The 21,356-nt window shown below is 38.0% G+C and overlaps 1 protein-coding gene across 6 annotated transcripts in view; it reads right to left on the bottom strand.

Moving 5' to 3' along the window:
* TRAF3 (TNF receptor associated factor 3) overlaps positions 1–21,099 on the bottom strand; it is a 155,047-nt gene extending 133,948 nt beyond the window's left edge. For 2 of the 6 annotated variants that reach the window (XM_027849310.1, XM_027849313.1), the window contains exons 1-2: positions 20,949–21,099; positions 20,394–20,679 (exon numbers count right to left, since the gene is read on the bottom strand). The gene's annotated coding sequence lies outside the window, so the exon portion shown is untranslated. The remainder of the gene's footprint in view (positions 1–20,393; positions 20,680–20,948) is intronic. The other 4 variants (XM_027849314.1, XM_027849315.1, XM_027849311.1 and 1 more) reach the window with 3 other exon arrangements.
* Between the last annotated feature and the right edge of the window lie 257 nt (positions 21,100–21,356).

The following is a 21,356-nucleotide window of genomic DNA, read 5'->3' as shown; positions in this document are numbered from 1 at the left end:
TGGCAAAGAATTAGAAACAAAGTACATGTCCATTAACTATTTAATGACTAAACAAAGGGTACTTAAATGTAATAGAATATTATTGAACAAGGATGGTACATAATAAATGATGAAAATCAAGATTACAGAGGAGAGGAAGACATATGAAATGATGGAAAGTGAAGTAGGCAAAACCAGGAAAACAATATACATTAACAACTACAACAATGTATATTGAAAGAACAACAACAAAACAATCAAAACTGAAGGGTGTATCACTATAATGATCAAGCCCGGTGCTAAAGAAGAGATAGAAGAATATACCACCCTCTCTTCTTTGTAGAAGTGGGGGGACTATAGGTATGGAACACTGCACATAACATCAGATTTTGCTAATGTAATTGGTTAGCTTTACTGAACCACTTTGTTTTTTTCCTCTCTTTTTTTTTTAAATCTTTGTTTTAAGGGATGGCTCTCTGAATGGGGTGGGTGAGGGATGAGAAAGTTGATATAAAAAATTAAAATTTCTTTAAAAATGTATACATGTGTATATGTATTTTACATGGGTGTATATATGCATGTGTGTGTGTGTGTATATATATACATATACATATACATATTACATAGTATCTGGATCCATGCTGTCAAACTCAAATAGAAATAGGTTATTAAATTGTATATAAGGATCCCTGTGGGCTACACATTGACTCAGAAAACCACAATTAACTTAATCTATATTCTGTTGTATTTTAATCTAGTTCCCCAGTTGACCATGTGTGACACCTCTGATCCAGATGATAAAAATGATCACTGTGATCAGAAAAAGAAGATCAGTAATGTCACAAGAGCATGAGCTAACATTCAATCTGAGTGCTGCCCTGGTACAACTACAATGTTAGAAGACCTAGAGGAAGGCCTCTACCATGTTGGTTAGAACCCTTATGGAGAATTTATGGGAAGACATAGACAACAATCATAGGATGAAAAGAAAACTATCATCAAAGACACCATGAATTCATTAAAGAAAGGCTGATGACAATACAAGCTGAAAGTAGAAAAGATACTACTTAAATTGTATTTTTGGTGCAGAGTGATTTCACTGGCTTTAGCAACTCCTAAAGAGGAAACTGTCTTTACCAATGCAGATCAACCACTCTGCTGCAACTTAGGAGTCTTACAGAGTTGCTTAAGGCTCTGAGACATTAAGTGACTTGTCTGTGGTCACATAACTAGAGACATTACTTGAACCCAGGTCTTTCTCACTCAAGGCCAGTTCTTTAAGATAGATAGATAGATAGATAGATAGACAGACAGACAGATAGATGTATATACCACATGTATATTTAAATTTCACAGGTTTGTCTTATTTTCTTAATAACAGCTGTCTATAAAACTCAAGATTTATACAGCATCAACACCACAAAACACCTATGAAGTAGCTAGAACAAGTATTATTATAACCATTTTAAAGATGAGGAAACTGAAATGATTTGCTCAACATCACAAAGCTTCTAAGTGTTGGTAATCAGTCTAAAGTCTAGTTAGACTGGAATCAGACTTTCTACATTTATATTTCCATCACATGCCTTACATTGAATAGGTATTTATATATGTGTTGATTTGATTTAAAAATTAGGAATACCACAGGTATCTGAGGCAGAAAACCAATCATGTCAAAAATTAAGGAACCACAGATTTATATTGGGTTTGCCTTTACAAAGCACTTTCCTTAACAATAACCCTGTGTGGTAGAAGAGGAAAACCAAAAAGGAACCAAGGGCAAAAAGCATAAAAATATGAAGAGCAGAATTATCAGAGTAATAATGGTAGTATGACTTGAGAAAAACTGAAATTGATAAATGAAACAAACCAACAAAAAGACAAGACTTCAAGAACATGTTAAAGGAGCCAAAGTTCTCCAAGCACAACTCTCAGTCACTGAATTCCATCAAATAATACTGGGAGGCCTCCAACAATGATGGGTAAAATTTATTCAGTTCTCTTAGGATGGAGTGACCCACAGAGATCCAGGGTCATAAGCCTTTTTTTTTCCTTGAAACTGACAAATTCCTAGACATAACATGCTGGAAGCCAAGTTGTCTCAGACAACCATAACATAAGGGTGAGAGAAAAAAAAAGACCTACAAACCTCAGAGTTTGACAGTTGAAGGAAATAAATATTTAGTAAACAGACCACTACTGTGATGAATGTTCCAAAAATCAAACTTCTCTTTGGGAGGTAGACATAGTAGAGAAATGTGTATGAGGAAGGCAAATTGTGAAATTATTATTTAAGGAGATACTGTCTAACATATATTTTAGAATGATCACTCAAAGGTTACCTGAGAACTCTTACCTACATAAATTGATGACCTTTTCTCAGTCTCCCTCCTCCTCCTAGATCTCACTGCGTCTCTTAACACTGGTGACTACTTTTCATCCTCCTTCTTGGATAGCTTCCTATGACACGGCCCTCTTCGGGTTCACCTACCAATCAGACTGCTCTACTTCCTTCTCCTTTGATGGTTCATCATCTATCTATCCCCTTTTTCCCCCCTCTTTCCCCTAAATGTGAATGTCTTACGAAGCTCTCTGACCTACAGGCTTTCTCTTTTTCTTTCTCTAAATTTTCTCCCTAAGGAAGTTCATCTTTTTAACCTGGGTTCAATTACGTTCTCTTTTTAGATGACTTCCAAATTTATGTATTTATTGCTAATGGCCCTTCTGAACACAATTCCCATATCTCCAAGGCCTTGCTGGACTTCTCTACCTAGAAATCCCACTGACACCTGAACTTCAACATACTCAAATCTGAATTCATCATCTATCCCCCTAAAACCACTGCTCTGCCAAAGTTTCCTGTTTCTGTTGAGGACACCCAACTTTGTAACTCTCCAGTAATACTAGAGGACTCTTTTCTTATGTTTCTTATTTTTCAATTGGGTTAAGGTAGATAGAACTGGCAGAATAGACTGCTGGAATTAGAGAATCATAGGGAGTGAGAGTATGTGAACCATTGGTGAATGAGTCCAGGCAAGAGGATTAGTGAGGTCTGTTGATGAAGACAGGTGATTTAGGAGATTCAAGGTCAAGGGTGCAGCCATTAACTGTCTTTAGATAGATGGTGTTGGTTTGGTGATATCAGTCATTACCAAAAGAGGCCATTGAACTGACTTTGTATGTCAACATGAGCAAGCATACAGAAAACAGAGAGTGTAGGTATAAATAGTCTAGTTGAATTTTCTAACCTCATTAACCTCAAAACTAGAATCAGAAGCTCTAAGATAGGATAAAAATGGGAGTCTACAAAATATAAGACTGATATGTTACAGTTGATATATCACACTTCTGGATTTGTACTCTGTTCCTGAAGAAAGTATTCATGTCATACAGGCATGAGGTTTCTGAGTAGTCTTTAACCTTGGGCTTTTGGCATTTTGCCTCAGTTTTTTTCCTCCTCAAAACTGAACCATATTTTATTTTATCTTTATTTATTTATTTATTCTTTGCTAGGCAATGGGGTTAAGTGACTTGCCCAGGGTCACACAGCTAGTTAAGTGTTATGTGTCCGAGGCCGAATTTGAACTCAGGTCCTCCTGATTCCAAGGCCGGAACTCTATCCACTGCGCCATCTAGTTGCCCCAGAGCCATATTTTCCAATATATTTTTCACCATCATTCCAAATGCCCACTTTTGTATTGATGATAGCCTAATATTATGACATATATTAACTAGAATTTTGAGTTCTCTGTAAAATTTTTCTACTTCTTCACCAGCTACAAAAATGATGGCTTATAAATAAGCTTCAATTATCTTCATGGAGATCCTTTTTTTTATCCTCATCATGGGCACTGCAAGATAAGATGACAGTATCTCACAGAACACTTTCCAGTTTATGGATACAAAATGAAATCAACTCCATAGACTCTTTTTGTTTACTTTTTCAAAGAGAATCCATGAGCGTTTCTTCCTTTTAGCTTTAACTTCCTTATATATTGAGTTCACTTACAGAAAGAATAGCAATACTAATGTGGTTTAATTTTTCTAATAATACATTAATTCTTTCATCATTGTCCAAAGATCTAATATTTATGATACCTACAGCTATGTTAATATTTATAGATGCTTTAAAAACATTATTTTTAACATCTTCTGATGCTTTTCCACTGCTCCATTCTTGTCATGATGGAAGTAGATGACACAATCTTGAAATTATTGATGGATTATTTTACAAAATATTTCAGTTAAGGAAAAGTATAAAAAGAATGGGAAAAATTGTAGATGGTATTTTTTTCCAGACCTGTGATTTCAGTGGTATAAAGAACTTCTTCTATCAACATGGAGTAGCAACTTCTCTATGGTTTAGTTTTAGAGTGTCGCGTGGTGGCACTAAGAGGTTAAGCAATTTCCCCAGCGTGTGAAACAGGACTTACCAGGTCTTCCTGTCTCTGAAGCTAGCTCTCTATCTAGTACACTATTATTATCTCCCCCAAAAAAGGAAATTGAGGGTACATAACAGAATATGCCTACTTTCTCATCCTTATATTAACTTCATGAAAACTATCTAAACACATATCAAAGTTTGGTAAAAATATGAAAAAAAAGATGTCTGAAGGCAGACATCTTTAGTCACATGATGAACTAAAAGGTGAAACGAACGCAAAACTTTGTCATGCTTATTGTTTGCTGATTACAAAGAGGCATTTGACTTGGCAGAGCAAAGCACAGCCTTAAAGCCTCTCCTCCAACAAAGAACTTTTTATACAAATGCTAAAATCAGGCAAGATCCCTTGATAATTGCAACCATAGAAATAACTGTGACCAACATCCCTCTAACTATTCTTAAGTGAACAAGATGCAAGTTACCAAAGATATTTACTACTCTTATGGAGGAAGTGCAGATGAAAAAAGGATAGATGATGAGGTCCTCCAGATGCTCCTACTGCAGCTAATATGCTAATTGCATCAAACCCCATAGCTAACATTACAATTTCTTCTCAATGGCACTCATGATTATTCAAAATAATTCAAAATCAACCCAGCCAATCTATATAGGAAAAACTAAGTGGATAAAAATGTCTATTGTCCAGATTATGACATGAAATCAGAGGGTCAGTGTATCAGTACCTACATATGAGACAGGTGAACTGGACATAAAACAAAGACCATAAACATGGGATGAATTGGATTTGGGAAAAAGCACAGTGCTTTAAAGGATCCCAAACTGCTCCCTGACACAAGACATACCTTGTTTAATACAAATGTTTTTCTTGGTGATATTGCAGGGTCATGAAAAAGAGTCAAAGTTGCAGGTAAGCCAAAGAGTGATGAAAAGAATTCATGGTAGGCACAAGTAAAACACAGCATATTTCCAATGATGTACAAATTTTGACATAAGGGATACCAACAAAGAAATGTGTGTGTAAAAAAGTAGGTGGATTAGTTGTGAGGTAAGAGTAAGGGATAACAGATGGGCAGCCTAAATGTTCCACTAGCATCCACAAAAGTAAAAAGACCTAGATGAAAGATTACTACATGTTGGGTGTATCTGATGTATTCGATTTATAAAAGAACATGGACACGAATCCTCAAGAATGAGAAGGCCTAGATGGGTTGCAATCTGCACTAATGGAAGGAACACCAAGAACTGATAATATCATAGATCCACTAATATTGGAGTTTCTAACCTCCAAAAGGTTCGCAGATAGATTTCTGGGGGTTCCCATCCCATTTTGAATGGGAAAAAAAAATTACATGTTTATTTTCACTAATCTCTTACTGAAACTTTAAATTTCCTATAATCATGAATGTAGGCAACAAGTTTCCTCAGAAGGGATCCAGAGGCTTTACTAGACTGTCAAAGGGATCCATGACACACAAAGGTTAAGAATCCCTACACGAAGGTAAAGGCAAGATCCTGTGCTGGAATTAAAAGGTTCTGTGCTGTGATGAAGAAGAAGAAAAAGGAGAAGGAGGAGGAGAAGGAGGAGGAAGAAGGAAAAAAAGTAACCCTTGCCCTTAAAGTATTTACATTCCAATGAGGGAGAGACTGCGATACAGACTTAAGATAAATGATCATTACAACAGATATAATATGATAACAGGAATGCAAGAATCTTGACAAAGTACAATAAGAGACATAAGCAGGGAAAGATCACTATTTTACAGTAAGGAAACTGAGGCAAAGAGTTTAAGTAATTTGCCCAGAGCAGCACAGCTAGCAAATGAGGCTACATTTGAACTCAGGCCTTCCTGACGCCAGGCTCAGCTCTTTATCCACTGCACTCCCTAGCTGCCACCCTATAGGTAGAGATGTAGAAGCAGTGTATAAAGTATAAGGCCTTCATTGGCTATAAGAAAGGCAGAAGTAGGCAAGACAAGTTCAGGGAGCAAAGAACAGTCCAGTTTGGCCTAAATATAGAGTACATGGGAAGAGTAAAGTGAAACAAGGTTGGAAAGATATATTGTGACCAGACCACAAAGAGTTTTAAATGCCAAGCTGAGGCATTTATTGTATTTTATCCTAAAGACAATAAAGAACCATGTAAGGTTTTTTAATATGGGGTTGATGTGTCAGATCTGTGTTTTAGGAAGACAATTTTGTCAGCAACCAGAAGGGTGGATCAGAGAGGAATGATACTGGAGGCTGGAAGACCAGTTAAGAAACTATTACAATAGTTCTAGCAAGATGTCCTGAATTAAGGTAGTGTGAGAATAGATAGGAAGGGCAGAATGTAAAAGATATTACTGAAAAAGAAATGACAAGATTTAGCAACTGACTAGTTGTGGAGGTCAAGGAAGAGGGAAGAATCAATGACTCCACATTTTGGAATATGAGTGTCTGGGAAGATAGTGGTCAACTGAGAAAGGCAAGTTGGGAAAAGAAGTAGGTTTTGGAGGGAAAATGAGTAATTCAATTTTGGACATGATGATTTTGACGCGGAGATGGAAAAGGAAGTATTTATTTATCAAGCATTTGGGAATGTAGCCCTGGAAAACTCAGAACTGAGATTAGGACCAGACATATAGATTTGGGAGTCAAGGGCAAAGACAAAAACTCCAAGGAAAAAAGAACAGAAGAATACAGAGAACTCTATTTACCCTCCACTCCCAAAACAGTAAGAAATAGTGACTCCCCCAACTCTAAGTCATTGGTCTTGACATATTCAGGGAAGAGGGATATAGGGGTTGTTATAAGGAAAAGAAATGAGAACTGGAGGAGGGGTATTATGAGATACAGTCATTAGATGAGGTTTGCCTTAGAATCATAGAGCTGAGGTTCTAGTTGATGGTGGGGTCAAGAGTAACAAGGGAAATGGAAGGGGGAAGGATAAAAAGGAAGGAAATCTCTAGTAGCAACTAGGGAGGGAAAAGAGTTCCAAGGTCCACTTGGCTATGGTATCTTAGAAAAGAGATCTATATTGCCTCCTCCTACATATGCTCTTAATTTATATTTTAAAATAATCCTGATCAGAATAATCCTCTACAACACCAAAGGATGATAGAGTTAGATTAAAGGAAAGAGCTTCTAAAATTTCTAAGAAAAGCAGCATTATATTAGGGGGGGGAAAAAAGGTATACTATATAACCAATTAAGGTTGTAGGAGTTTTTTCCAATTGAGATCTGTGATTTCAATGGTATAGGGAACTGCCAGTGAGGAAATTCCTTCCACCAAAGCAAAATGGCAATTGTCCTGCAATTTACAGAATTGGCAAGTTACCTGAGCCACTGAAAAGTTAAGTGACTTGACCAAAGTTGCATTTGTATCCAAGAGAAAGAATTTATAATATGGATTTGAATTGAAATAAAATAAATCATACACAAAAAATCTTTTTCTAAATGAAATGACCTTACAGGATTTTTATGAGGAAAGTGTTTTACAAATCCTAAAACTATACAAATGTGAATTATTATAAAGATACAAGAATTTTAATTTCCAAATACTTTTAACTTTGTTCTGAACAATTTCCCAATTAAACTCATTTAAATCACTTCTTCCACTTCTGCTTATGTGCAGTTTTCAAAGCTACCCCATATTTCTGGGAGCACCTCTCATCATCTAATAAACTACCTTTCTTTTTCTTCAATTCACTCACGAAAGCTAATTTATTTTAGAAAAATCTATATTATAGCTGCCTAGTAAATCATAAAATTATGGAAACACTGAGCTATCATTCATCTTTACTTCAGATAACATTTAGTTCCCTTTTTGGTTAGAGTTATAGGAAATTGAAGTTTATACATCAAGTCACACTGAAGTTAGTCAGGGTTAACATGATTCTGTGATCAATTCAAATGAACATTTAAGTGCAAAGGTTCACTAATATGGCCCTCAAACACTTACTAAAAACTGTGCACTCTAGACCCTAGAGATGAAAAAAAAATTAGTTTCTTCCTCAAAGAGATACTGGGGAGTAAAGTAAACAGATAAATACACACATACAAGGTAATTAGGGGGTGGAGAGCACTAACTATAGCGATAAGGGAAGGTTTCATAGAGGAGGTAGCATCTAAGCTGAGACTTGTAGGTTCTGAAAGGCACAGATAAGAAAAAGCACATTCCAAAGATATGGAACATCAAGAGCTATAAATACATTTTGGCCAGAACACAGAAGGGTAAAGGGGAATAATGTGAAATAAAGTTGGAAAGGTACGTTGGAGCCAGATTGCAGAGAGCCTTAAATGCCATACTGAGAAGTTGGTATGTTATCCCAAAGGCAAAAAAGAGCCACATGCCCAGACCTGTGCCTTACGAAGATTATTTGACAGCTGCACTGAAGATCTATTGGAAAGGATAGAGACTAAGGACAGGAAGACCAATCAGGAAGCTATTACAATATCAGAGATAAGGGGTGATGAGAGCCTCAACTGAGATGATGGCTACAAGGGTACAGATATAACATAAAAAATATTGCAGAGGTAGAACACCCAAGACTTGCCAATTGACTAAATACGAGGGGAACAAGGGAGAGAGAAGAGTCTGGGATGACTCCAAGGTTATTTATTTGGGTGACTGAGAAGATGGAGGAGGGGTACCTTTAACAGAAATAGGAAAAGCTTAGAAGAGGGGAGAATTAAGGGGAGTCAAGAGAGATTTTGGTTCAAATTTTAGTTCTGAAATTCAAGAGCTCTGCGACCCTGCAACCCACTTCATTTCTCTGAAGCTGTTTCTTAACCTGAAAATAAGAATAGTACTTCTTGTTGTTGTTATTCAGTCATGTCCAACTCTTCATGACAAAATTTGGTGTTTTCTTGGCAAAGATACTGGAGTGGTTTGCCATTTCCTTCTCCAGCTCATATTACAGATGAGGAAACTGAGGCAACAGGGTGAAGTGACTTGCCCAGGCTCACACAGCTAGTAAGTATCTGAGGCCACATTTGAACTCGGGAAGATGAGCCTGGCTCCAGACCTGGCACTTTATCCACAGCGACACCTAGCTGCCCTGGGAATAATACTTGCATTCCCTATATTACAGTTACTATAAAGAAAGTGCTTTGTTGGGGCCGCTAGGTGGCACAGTAGATACAGCACCGGCCCTGAAGTCAGAAGGGCTTGAGTTCAAATCCGACCTCAGACCAAGCACTTGATACTTACTAGCTGTGTGACCCTGTGGGCAAGTCACTTAACCCCAATTGCCTTAAAAAAAAGTGCTTTGTAAATTCCAAAGCACTAAAGAAATGAGTTATTATTACTATGTGTAAGGAAGGCACCATACTAGGCTCTATTGGGTGATACAAAGATCAGCTGGCGAGGTGGATAAAGCACTGGATCTGAAGTCAAGAAGATCAGAGTTCAAATTCTACCTCTTACTAGCTATGTGACCCTGGGCAAGTCATTTAATCTCTGCCTTAATTTCCTCATCTGTAAAATGAGGATCATAATAGTATCTACCTCTCAGGGTTGTTGTGAGGGTAAAATGACATAATATTTGCAAAGTGCTTTGTAAACCTTAAAGTGCTACATAAGTACTAACTATTATCATTACAGTTTTTGCCCTCAAGGAGCTTATAGACTAGAAGGGGGAAAGAAGACCCTCATCCTCTGCCCAAAAAGAAAAAAAACAGCCTACAGGCATAAAAAAGAATGTGGTAATTGTTTAACAGAGGAACAAAGAAAGTGCTATGTTGAAAGAGTCTCCCAGAATCACATTCAGTCTTTTTTCCAAAATAACCAACATCATTCCTCTGCTAATTTGGAAAAGGGGCTTTTCCCCTCATTAACTCATATTCCCTTAAGTACTTTGTAGTTATAATGAAATGCAAGGATGAAGGGACAAAATTCTCTCTACACAATGAACAGGGCTCAGGGATTTACTCACCACTAACAAATTAGTGTTTGCAAAATACTTTGAAGATCTAAAATGTGAGATCATGTCTAAAAATTGTTATTACTAGGTAACTGGTTCAAATGTAAATCAAGGGGAAGAAAAAGTTAGAGAGTTATTTAGTTAGGTGTAAGCAACACCTAAAGTAGGGGGGGTGAAAGCAAGTTAATTAAATTCGTAAAAGGATTGGAATGTTGTTGCTCACTATATTAGGCAAACAAACTGAAATATAAGGAAAGCAAGAGATTCCAAATGAAAAAGTTAAAGATGTACAAAATGGGTATCAAATAAAACGGAGAGAGAGGAAGTAGAAGGACTATTACATAATCAGTAAGTCTAAAGAATAAATGAAAACGGTATTTGAAAATGAGGTACAACTGATCCAAAAATCAGAAGGCCTAAGTTTTAGTCCCAATTCTGCTACTAATTTGCCACACATGACCTTAAGCAAGTCACTTAACATGAAGTGAGTCCCAGTTTCCTTACTAGCTATAAGGCTTCTTACTTCTATTTGACTCTACCTGCACATTTCTCAAATCAATTCCCTTTTTTTCTTTAGGCTCTCATCACCACTTACCAGGACTACTGCATCCTCATTGGTCTCTGTGCTTCAAGTTTCTCCTTTCTCCAATCCATCCTCCCTCCACATAGCTGCCAAAGTGTTTTTCCTAAAGTATGATCATGTCAATCCATGTCAATTTAATGGCTCTAGATTCCCTCTAGAATCAAATATAAACTCTTGTGTCTGGTATCTAAAGCCCTTCGAAACCTGGTTCCAACATACCTCTCTAGCCTTATTTTATATATATACTCCCCTTCACATACTCTATGAGCCAGTTAAATAGGTCTTCTTGCTGTTCCTTCCTCCCCCTCACTCCATGCCTGTCCCCATGCCTGGAAGGTACTACCTCTTCACCTCTGCCTCTTAGAACACCTAATTTCTTTAAAGTTCAGTTAAAATGCACTTTCTACCTAAATCCTTTCCTGATCCTCCCAGCAGGTAGTACCACCCATCAAAAAAAATTATTAACTTGTATTTACTGTGATCAACCCTCAGCCCAGAAAGTCTTTATAATTCAATCATGAGGCATTAGAAAGGTATTAAATTAACTGTAAAGATGCCTCTATGCCCTGAAATTAAGAAGGGCTCCATCTCACTGGAAGAGCAGAGTTTTAAATAGTCATGGGGCAGAGTTTCAGTTGGGGGTAATCAAGGTTGAGGGGAGGAGATTTATCTCTCTTCCTTATCCCCCCCCCCCAATAGTCACAGCAATAACTTGCTCTGAGAAAGACACTCCATCTAGAGTTTGTCACTTTTACAGAGTTTGAGGCACAAGAGAGGGAAGAGAAACACACTCCACACAGACACGGTCGATAAAAGGAGAAAGCAGCTTCAAGAAAGAAGACCCCCGGTAACTGAGGAGACAGCCAGCTACTGAGAGGAGCAGATCCAAGCTCCAAGGGGAGCTGCATGGGGACTCCATGAAGAGAAGGCCCTGAAGCAGCAGGAGTGGTGGTGGTGTGGCCATACGTGTTCTCCACCTATGTGCCCCTACTCTTCCCATGGATGCAACGTATGTTTGTGGCAGAGTAGGTTTCTAGGGGGAAATACTTTCTAGCCACTATGTTTACTATGCCATTTTAGTAAATTCCTTTTCTATGAGTTAATTGTGTCTACTAACTGACAATGAAAAGTGAGAGGGGACTGGGGCTCATGAGTACACATTCACAGGGTTCCAAGGTAACATCCCCTATGGGCTACTCTTTTAACTTGCATTCACACCCTCAGACTGGGTCTTCCCGCAAAATTTCACTTTAATCTAAAACAACCTTTTAGACTAAAATTTTAATGTCTAAAAATCTTCACTGAATTATCTTCTGAATATTGACTAAACCCTTACCTTTTGACTGCTATCCCCTACAGGTCACATTAAGTTCATCATCTTAACCAATTTACCTTTTTTTCTACTTTATAATTGTAATCAGTTTACTTCCTGACATGGAATCAGTATTTAAACTAGGTGAGCATACAGAATCTTATACCTTGCATTAGACTGAGCACCAGGAAAAGGTTCTACCAAACTTCCACTGCTACAGGAAAAAAGTATTTATTCAGTAACCCCCTTAAAAAATAAAAACCAAAAAAACTCTAAAAGTTAGCATGGATTAAACTCTAGAATTTTATTTAAACACATCACTAAAGTCCTCCTAATATAAAAGGAACCTTGGGTCCTCAAAAGTTATATGCCTACTTCAGTGCCTTGTACATGTTGCTGTTCAGTCGTGTCTGACTCTTTGTGATGCCATTTGGGGTTTTCTTGGCAAAAATACTAGAATGATTTGCCATTTCCTTCAGATGAGAAAATTAAGGCAAACGCAGTTAACTGACTTGCCCAGGTTCACATGGCTAGGAAGTGTCTGAAGCAGTATTTGAACTCAGGTCTTCTTGACTCTAGGCTGGGTACTCTATCCACTGTATCACTAGCTGCCTTATACAGAGAAAATGTTTAATAACAATGTTTGTTGAATAAGGATTTGACTGTGCTAACAAATTAGAAAAGACTTTAAGTAAAACCTGACAACCATTACTGTCATGTCCAAGTTTTTTATTTCTCCTAGCAGCTAGTACAGTCCTTTGTACACAGGAGACACCTAAATGTTGCAGAATTAAATTGAATTATTATCAGACGACCAGCTTAGCTATGTCTGAAGAAGGTTGGCTAACAGGTGATAGTCACTGTCAGTAACTAGCAAAATTGGCCAAGTCATGAACTGCATCAGGTACCATGCTGATGAAACCAAGATCTTTCAAAGTAATTAAAAACAGTATGAAAACGAATTTTTATATTTGAGTCAGCAATAACCAAGTAGTTTTAAGTGGTTGGCATTAATGAAGCCAAAGTCATAAGTACGAATCCAAGTACCTTCATTTTCCTACACAACTAGACTGCAGTTCAAATGAGATAATGAATAAAAAACACCTACCATTCCATTTAAATGTAATAGAAACACCTCCATTGTTATTTTATTGTCACTTTCATAATTACAAGGCAGAACGTTAATTAACCATAAGAAGCAACTTGACATTAAATAGCTTCACAGGTCAAGCTCTATTTTATTAAAAAAAATAGGTTATTAAAGAAAAACATACAATATGATGCACTCTTCAGGTTCCCATACCAGGGGACCATGATGGTCATAGATGAAAATATTTTCTAAATTGCTTCGGTTTGTTGCTCCCTGATCCTCTGCCCTACTGATAATTCTAATTCTGTACTTGCATCAAAGCCCGCCTCAAGTTTCAATTTATCCATGAATCCTTCCATGAATAATTCCAGACCCCAATGAGCTTTTCCTTTTTTTGAATTTCTTTACCATTTATAGTATGTACCACATAGTCCAGCAATTTATGAAGTGCTGTCTCATCTCATCATCTGCCTTTCATACCTCAATGTGACAGGGAGGTGTCCTTGGGTTCTCAAAGACTATGCCAGCATAGTACAAGCGCTGGCAGGTCCTACCATGCTGGAAAGGCTTTAAACATGGGCCTAGTAGGCCTGTTGGCTGCAGACCAAAATAGCTAAGTTTGGAGGAGCTCATTACTCGGTTGGCCACAGAATGAAGAGTTTTTCAGGCTTAGCAACTTTTGAAGATTAGCTGTAGAAGGACTGCAATCTTTATCAGTGAAGAGAATACCCATACAGTCTCTTGAAGCACTTAAGTACTGTCATCTGCATAGAACTGCTAGAAAATTTTCTAGAAAATAATTTTTCAACCTTTTGACCAAGATCAAGGGTAACAATTTTTCAGAATACATTTTATTTTCTTTTAGCTTCTTCATGTCTGTATATTACTGTGACTCCTAGAAGTCAGGACCTTTCCCATACTTCCCATGGAACCTAGCACATTACTAGGAAATCAGTGAATGTTTGATGACTTTTTCATACTTCCACTAATTAACCTCGTGCCCAAAATGGACCCTTACGTAAAATTCCACATAGCAGAGCACTGTGTTATGGTAAGATTCTATATATGACAAAAACGTTTCCAAGTCCCAGCCAATGTTCCACTTATTATGGCAAATATACATAGTAGGCACTTAAATATAGTAAAAAAAAAAAAATGCAGCCTCTACTGAGGCAGCTGACAAGGTACAGTAAATAGAGTGCTATGCGTGGAAACCTGAGCTCAAATCTTGCCTCAGAGACTTACTATGTGACTTTGGGCAAGTCACTTAACCTGTTTGCCTCAGTTTCCTAAACTGCAAAATGGTGATAATAACACAGCACCTGGCACATAACAGGTATTTAATAAATGTTTATTCCCTTCCCTCTACTGTGTGATTTTGGGCAAGTCATTAAAACCTTCTGAACTTTAGTTTTCTCCTCAATAAAATGAGTATAATACTTGTACTATTTATTTTATAGAGTTGTTATAAAGGTCTAATGATAGGGCATAAGTACTTTGTAAACAAAGTGGTATATGAATGTCTCTATTATATTTTCAAGCAATATTTAATACCAATATAACTGACACATCTATTCACCTTGTTCAGGTGAACAGAAAACTTTGCATTCTTATTCCATGCACTCTCAATTTTATTCACAAGAGCTGTCCAGGACACACATATACAAAGATGAAACATGGAACTGCACAGAGGAACTGGAAAGAGATGTGTACACACCTGTAGGCCCTACAAGAAACCACATTCACTAGGAAGCCAGCACCATATAATGATGCTGAAACATCAAAAGAGGCACAAAGGAGAAGAGCAAATCCAAAAGCCACTTTGCTCTTGCAAGTACTAGCGAGATTAGCAGAGCCGGGGGACTACACGCAAAGAGGAACAACTGGAATTGATTTTTTCACTAGTATCATTTGGACTATATAGGGCCCAAGGAGAGAGGCATACTTACTAGCTGTGTGCCCCTGAGCAAGTCACTTAACCCCACTGACTAGTGGGGGGGTAAGTAAATAAATAACTAAATAACTAAATAAATAAATAAAAAATAAAAAAGAAGAGAAGCTTACTTGAGCTCTTTAAAAAGAGAAAAAAGAGGGGCAGCTAGGTGGTGCAGTGGATAGAGCACTGGCCCTGAAGTCAGGAGGACCTGAGTTCAAATACGGCCTCAGATCAAATACTTGACACCTACTAGCTGTGTGACCTTAGGCAAGTCACTTGACCCCAACTGCCTCACCAAAAAAAAAAAAAAAAAGAGTATCTGATGGATAAGAGGCTCAGGTACAAATTTATTGTTTTTGTTGGGTTACATAAAACCTGTCCTAAATTCAATGTCTCATTAACCTGAGTGCTTGCAGGGGAGCTAAATGCCCTGTCTGGAAAAGCAAATGGAAACAGATACTGACTGTGCCAGGATTTCCCTGGGTAGGTTCACGATACAAAGAGACTCAGTGAGAGACTTCCCCAAAACCATACCTAGGTCCATGATGTCAGAGGCCAGAGCTCAATTAACAGAAAATTTAGACCAAAAAAGGGAGGACAATTCTTTGGACTTTAAATAATAAAATTTGATTTGTAATAGTAACATTTCACCATCTTTTTGTCCCTTACCAGGTCATCTACATAGAGAAATGGAGTTTTCCAGAAAAAGCGCTTTATCTTTCATGACCCTGTCTTCTATTTCCTATGTATCACACATACAAACACACACACACACACACACACACACACACACACACACACACACATGCAGGCACATACAAAGAGTGTCTATTACATAGGCTTTCAATAAGCAATTTTTTTAAATGAGAAAACCATTTTTTGAGCAATTGTATAAATTAAAAGATACTTCAATAGCACAAACATATTCTCTTATGAGTTTTTTCTTTCTTTTCTATTTGCTTGCTGTTATAATTTCCAGCTATTTTGAATCGTTTTTGCCTTTCCTTTTGGGCAAAAAGCCTCCAACTGTTTCTTATTTTGTCTATTCTACAAGGGAAGGCCACATAGCATAACAAATAAAGGGCCAGTATCACAATCCATTCAAGTACTACCTCAGACAAACTAGCTGTGTGACCACAAGCATGTCACTTAACAGCTCAGTGCTTCAGGTAACTAATACTACACGAGTTGCTTACTTATCTGCACTGCTGGAAAGAGTTTACTAAGATGGAAGTTCTTAGAGTGATTAAAAATCTAGACAAAACAAACAAAAACCAAGACAATACTTTTTAAATCTTATTTTATCTAAAAGATAAAGCATTTATATTACATAAAATTGAAAAGTTTTTTTTGAATGAACAAAATCAATGCAGCTAGATAAAGAAGAGAAACGAATTGGGGAAATCTCTGAATTAATTACGTCAAATATTCATAACATATAGGACATAAATATGTAAGACCAAAAGCCATTCTTTAGTAGATAACTGATCAAAGTTATGAACAAACAGCTTTTAAAAGAAGACTTGCCAATTATCAATAATTACATAAAAATGCTCCAAATCACTAATACTGCATGAGAAATGCAAATTAAAACAATTCTTAGGTTCTACTTCACATCAGATTGGCAAAGATGATGAAATACAGAAATATGTTGGGGGGGTGGTGAGAAAACGGGCAAACTGATACATTATTGGTGGAATTGTAAGTTAGGTCAATCATTTTAGACTTGGAATGTGAGTCACTAAACTATTCATATTGGGGCAGCTAGATGGCACAGTGGCTAGAGTACCAGCTCTGTTGTCAGGAGGACCTAGTTCAGCCTCAGACACTTACTGGCTGTGTGACCCTGGACAAGTCACTTAACTCCAACTGCCTCCAAAAAATAAAAAATAAACTGTTAATGCCCTTGTGACCTAGAGATCCCACTACCCCAAAGAGGTCAAACACAGAAAGGCCTTGTATATACCAAAATATCCATCATAGTACTTTTTAGGGTAGCAAAGAACTGCAAAGAAGGTGGGTGTCCATTGATTAAGGAATAGCTGAACAAATTGTGGCCTATGAATTTAACAGAATACTATAAGCTGTGCCATAAGAAACAATGAATACAAGGAATTTGTAGAAATGTAAGAAGATCCACAAGAACTGATACAGCGATGTAAAGCAAAATAAGAACAATGTATATACCATGACTACAGTAATGTCAATGAAAAGAACCTAAAGCAAAGCCAAATTCTGAATAATTATGACCAACATTTGTCCCATAGTATAGATTATGAAACACAACTCCCTCCTTTTGATAAGTGGCAGGGTGGGGGGAGGAGGGGGACAACTAAGGATACAGAATGTTGCATATACTCTCATGGGTCACTGATAAGACTTTATCACTGTCAGTTGGTTTAACTTTTTTCTTTTTTTATAGCAAATCATTCCGTGGCACTGATGTGAGGAGATTTACTGGGAAATGACTAATGCAAAAACAAAGGACATTAATAAAACTCTTTTAAAATGACCAGTGGCAGGCAATCTTGCTCCTATAGAAATGATACATGGTCTTCAAGTATAAGAATATAACTTCTGAGCTAATAGTTCTTAAACTGGCCAATGCAATAAAATTTCAGCTATTGCGTAACATTTGATAGGCTGGATCACATACTGTTCCTGTTATATCAAGATGGGAAAACAGAGATGAACAACTTTAACACACTTTCCTTTCTTTGGTCTAACTCAGACTTGCAACACTGTAACAGTTCAATCTCTCAAAGAATTTTCCAATAAAAAATAGTCTTTGAAAGAAAAAAAGTCTTTTTTTAAAGCAATGATTAATACCTATTCACATTTCAATTTATTAGATATCTATCCTAATAGTACCCCAAAGCATACTACTCCAAAATTTTTTTTTCACAAGAGTGATTTAAGATTTCTCACAGGGATTCATAACCAAAAAAAAAAAAAAAACCTGCAATACAATATTCCTATTTATGAAATCTGTCTAACAAACAGAGGTCAGTATCAGTAATAAAATAGTGTTATAATTATGTCTATGAGAAAGGGGGTGTGTGTTAAGGGAAGGAGGAAAGCTGAGAGAATAAGATGCAGTTCCTTAATTATTTTAGTTAAAATCCGTCATTTAAAGACATGAATAATAATAAGGTTATTTTGATGGGATTAACTAAGCATTGGTCCCTGCTATTGTGTATTTCCATCGAATGTCTTTATAACCCTCTCCCTGATCAAGAGTCTTATTAGGGAATTGGAAGACATAAAAATAAAATAAATTGGTCTCCTTTCCTATCACAGAAAAATGTCCTGTGTATGCTTAAAAAACACCATCACCATGCTGGAATTCTTTGTAGCTGCTATTTGGTTTCCTATATTATAGGATATGACAGCTGGAACAGATTACTCTTCAGTGAGATGCCTTACATTGTAAACCACAGCCTTGATAAGGTTTGATTTTAACTAGTGATGCTAAAATTCAAAGTCTGTCAGTATTTCCATAATAAGCCCCTACTCTCAGGGGTTTCCAATCTGGCCATAAAATTTTCCTATTTTGGCATTAGTGTGGCTTATTTTGTTTCAGTCTAGGAATGGTGAGGCTTTGGGTATATGTTTTAATTCACATTTAAATTCTTAAGGAGATTTTTATAAGCAGAACATGACAAGGCAAATATTTTTCTTTAAGTTTTTTTTTCATTCATTTAAATTGAGAATGGCTTTATACTATTTTATGAATTTCTCCCTATACCTAATGAAGCCTTTTAAAATAAGAATATTTTTTAAAGATTCCACATACAAAATAAGTGGATTTTAAAATAGCATGTGGTTGCATACAATCATTTCTTCACAAAAAGATTAAATCATTGCCAAAACCAAGATTATAGAAACCAGCCTCTTCCAAGGTTTTACTCCTAATATGTATTCACAGAATATGTTGAAAAATAATGGCTCCTCTTCAGTTGTATGCTGTGAATGTAAATTAAGAAAAACATACAATGTGCTAAATCCTGCTTTCTTATAATGGCTACAAAAATAGAATACACCCAATTTCTGGCTGTAAATTCATTCTAAGATGAATGTAAATATTTCAAACACAATTTCCCCTTTGGCTGGCCATTAATCATTTGATGATATCTTGGATTCCTAAGCATGTCCTTGGGATTTTGTCCTCAATCATTTGTTACTCCTTTAAAAAAATTAATTTGAGATCATTTTAAACAGTGAAAATTCTTCCAAAGGTCTAAATATCAACTAGACATCCCAAAAAGGGCTAAGAGTTTCATTAATATGTAAGCAACAGCTTGGCACCTCAAGATGGAGCTGGAAATGAAGTAGTAGGAATAACTGTGATCATCATGGCTTTGGGGGATTTCATTAATATCAACTGAAGATAAAATTTTGCAAGCTATCTATAACTGTATTACAGTACTTTTCTATCTTACAGGCCACTGCAGTTTTCTGATTATGAATCAGTCAGAGGTTCATCTGCAGAGGAATGACTCAGTATAAACTTTAAAATAATGGCTTAAAAAAAACCTAAACTCAACCTGGGTAAGTACATTCATGAATTTAAATGCTTTGAATGGAGTATCTCTTTTTCTGGGCTGCATAATTTTATCCCTCTCAGTACACAGAACACCGATTTAAAGAGAGAGAGAAAAAAGAAAATCACATACAATAAGGCCCTGGAATCCACATTTTCTGGAAAGCTGAGGACAAAAAAAGATCCTTCTGTGTTGACCAGGTGCAACCGTCCACACTGAAACATTCTGCGGATTTTCCATGAGGGGAAAATCCAGATCACATTAGACTGCATTCTTTAGTGTAATTCTACTGCCTCTAAGTAGCTAAGAGAAAATTATTTAAGAGAAAAAGCCATAAATAGTGCCTTAACCCCAAGACATTTCCAAAGGAATACCATCTTTCCCTTACAAAGTTTTTCAAAGTTAGATTAAAGCGTTTTTAGTCTCCAGTAGGAAGAGAATAGCAGAGGAAGAGGTGGCTGATGCTTCTTTTAAAGCCCCATGACCCACTCATTCCCAGATACATTAGGAAATATTGAAATGGACAGAGGTTTCCATAAAATATAACACCAAACTAAGGCAAGAAAACACACACACACACACACACACACACACACACACAGAGAATTGCCTAGGGAGTCCTGGGCCAGGGTAATACTTACTGATCCATCCTTTCTTCAGCAGCAGCGAGAGTGCCGGCACCAGTGAAATGCCGATCAGTTTGGGGGCCCGTGGCTGTAATGTCGCCCCACTGAGAAGCCCGAGTTTTGCCAGGGCAGCAACAGGGCAGGCAGAACTGGGAAGAGGGTCTAAAGCCCAAGCCTCCAGAAGCAGGATCAGCAACCACAGCAGCAGCAGCAGGAGCAAGGCAAGAGATGAGGGTCTGAGAAGGATCAGGAGCAGCCACAATCTTGAAGCAAGAAGCTAAAGAGAGCAGCAAGGGCACAGCTTGGGGGGAGGGGGAGGGGAAGAAAAAGGGAGGGGGCGGGGGGAGAGGGAAGGAGAGGGAGGGAGTCTGAAAAAGCTGCAGAAGCAAGTGCCCCGGCCACACCAGGGAAAGGTGGCTGCCCCGCCTCCCCCCTCCCTCTACACGCCCACCCCCCTCCCTTCAGCGTAGCAAAGCAACGTGGAAGAGCACTCAAACCAACCCCCCTCCACTTTCTCGGGGGTCCCCCCTCCCCTTCGTCCTCCCCTCTCCCCCAATTTTCCCCCCTTACCCAAGACTGATAGATCTGCCACCGGCTAGGGCTCCTCAAAGCCACTGGTCGCTTAGGGAAGCCAAGTGGGTCCTGCTCCCCCTTCCGCGCCCTCCTCCTCCCCCTTCAGCCCCATTTCGCAGGCGGGTGGGCTGGGCTGCGTGTGAGGGGTGGGGGGGTGCGGTGGGGGAAGGACAAGAGGGAGGGGGAGAAGGAGCAGCGCCAAACTGAGGGGTGGGGGGAGAGAAGGAGGCGGCTGCTGTCCCGGTGGAGAGGAGGAAAAGGAGGGAGCAGGGGGAAGGGGCTGGGGGGAGGGGTGTGAGGTGGTGGGGAGAAGGGGGGGAAGAGCTGGGGCTATAGCCACCGCCGCCGCCGCCGCCGCTGGGGTTGGAAAGTCCCTTCTGTGCTGTAATCCCTCACACAAACACA

This window comes from Vombatus ursinus, unplaced genomic scaffold (assembly GCF_900497805.2).
Source record: "Vombatus ursinus unplaced genomic scaffold, bare-nosed wombat genome assembly UNPS02007284.1, whole genome shotgun sequence".
Lineage (NCBI taxonomy): Eukaryota > Metazoa > Chordata > Mammalia > Diprotodontia > Vombatidae > Vombatus > Vombatus ursinus.
Note: the sequence above shows the minus strand (reverse complement) of the source record. Positions and strands in the feature narration are given on the sequence as shown.